Source organism: Apium graveolens, chromosome 4 (genome assembly GCF_009905375.1).
Source record: "Apium graveolens cultivar Ventura chromosome 4, ASM990537v1, whole genome shotgun sequence".
Classification (NCBI taxonomy): Eukaryota; Viridiplantae; Streptophyta; class Magnoliopsida; order Apiales; family Apiaceae; genus Apium; species Apium graveolens.
The window spans coordinates 162,449,971-162,452,160 of NC_133650.1; the positions used below are offsets into that span (position 1 = coordinate 162,449,971).

General features: G+C 41.0%; 1 non-coding gene across 1 annotated transcript; it reads right to left on the bottom strand.

Moving 5' to 3' along the window:
• Positions 1-476: 476 nt before the first annotated feature.
• Positions 477-583, bottom strand: LOC141721889 (small nucleolar RNA R71). The gene has a single exon (XR_012574931.1). It is a non-coding gene; the product is annotated as a small nucleolar RNA R71 (small nucleolar RNA).
• Positions 584-2,190: the final 1,607 nt, after the last annotated feature.

The window sequence follows — 2,190 nt, forward strand, 5'->3', positions numbered from 1 at the left end:
GGATCAAGCCGAGGAGGAACCTCTAGTGATTCGAAGGGAAGTTTTTGAGGATGAAGAGAAAGTCGAGGAACCAGCTTTAGTAGTGTTGGGAGATACAAGCAAAAATTCCCAAGGCTTTGATGGACTATTCTCAGCCTAAGATCAATGATATTCAGTCGAGCATCATCAGACCAGCCATCTCGGATAACACTTTTGAGATCAAGTTGAGCACGATTCAGATGATACAGAACTCAGTTCAGTTTGGGGGTTCTCCTATAGAAGACCCCAACATGCACATCAGGGATTTTATCGACATCTACGACACTTTCAAGTTCTATGGGGTGACTGAAGATGCTATAAAGTTGCGACTCTTCCCGTTCGCTCTGAGTGATAAAGTAAAGTGCTGGTTACATTCTCTACCACCAGGGTCTTTCACCAAATAGGATGATCTTGCTCAAAAGTTTCTAACTAAATTCTTTCCTATGGCGAAGACTGCTGCAATCAGGAATGCTCTTACTCAGTTTGCACAGCAAACTGGAGAATCTCTGTGTGAGGCTTGGGATTGATATAAGGAGATGCTAAGGAAGTGCTCACAATATGGCATGCCTAATTGAATGATTATATACTATTTCTACAATGGTTTGGGCGCATAGTCTAGACCTATGCTTGATGCAATATCTGATGGAGCCTTATACACCAAAAGCTATAATGAAGCATATGAGTTGATTGAGCTCATGGCAGCTAATGAATATCAGAATCCTACGCAAAAAATGTTACAAGGCAAGGTAGTAGGAATTCTGAAAGTAGATACAGCTACTGCTATAACTGCTCACCTTCAAGCTTTGACGATGAAAGTGGACTCTTTGGCTAATTATGGAGTTAATCAAATCATTAGTGTTTGTGAACTTTGTGCTGGGGCACATAAAATTAAGCAGTGTGCTATTTCTAGCAAATCAGCACAATTTATGAGCAATTTTAGAGATCACAGTAGCAAGCTCCAGCCACTTATCATCCTAATAACCATAATCATCCTAACTTCAGCTGAAGCAACAATTAGAATGTGGTGCAACAACCTTATCAGCCATACACAACAAAGCAGTATAACCCTCTTGGTTTTCAACAACAGCAATATTCCCCTAGGCAACAACTTCAACTTCAGCAGTTACCGCAAGCTAATAAAAAATCTGAATTGGAGGAGTTGAGGCTCATGTGCAAGAGCTAAGCTATTTCTATCAAGACTTTGGAGAATCAGATTGGGCAGATTGCTAATGCATTACTGACTCCTCAACCTGGCATGCTTCCAAGCGATAATGAAGTTCCAGGCAAGAAGGAAGCTAAGGAGCATGTTAAGGAAATTACATTGAGGTCTGGTAAGGTTGCAAATCCTGAAAAAGCTAAGACTCCAGAATTTGAAGTTGAGGCTGAAGAAGAAGAAGAAGTGCAGAAGGAAGAAGAAGTGGAAACAAGGAAGACTACTGTGGAGCACACTCCTCCTGAGATTAATATAGGGGAGAAACAGATCCTTTTCCTAAGAGGCTGTAGAAGAAAAAGCTGGATAAGCAATTTGAGAAGTTTCTGGAGGTGTTCGAGAAACTTCACATCAACATACCTTTCGCTAAAGCTCTTGAACAAATGCCTAGTTATGCGAAGTTTATGAAAGGTATTCTCTCTCGGAAGGTGAAGCTTGATGACTTAGAGACCGTTGCTCTCATGGAGGATTGTGGTGTTGTGCTGCAACAGAAGTTGCCTTGGAAGCTTAAAGATCCTGGAAGCTTCACTATTTCATGCACCATTGGAAAAATGTCATTTAACAAATGCTTGTGTGACTTGGGAGCTAGCATCAATCTGATGCCTTTATCAATCTTCAAGAATTTGGACTTACCAGATCCAAAGCCTACTTATATGACTTTGCAGTTGGCCGATCGTTCTATACTTATCCACGAGGCATTGTTGAGGATGTTTTGGTCAAGGTGGATAAACTCATCTTTCCTGCTGATTTTGGAATTCTTGATTTCGAGGAGGATAAGAAGATTCCCATAATCTTGGGAAGACCTTTCTTGGCGACTGACAGAACCTTGATTAATGTGCAGAAATGTGAGCTCACCATGCGAGTGTTGGATCAGGATGTAACTTTTAATATGTTCAATGCGATGAAGTTCCCTACGAAAAATGAGGAGTGCTTAAAGGTGGAGTTGGTTGATTCTGTGGTTA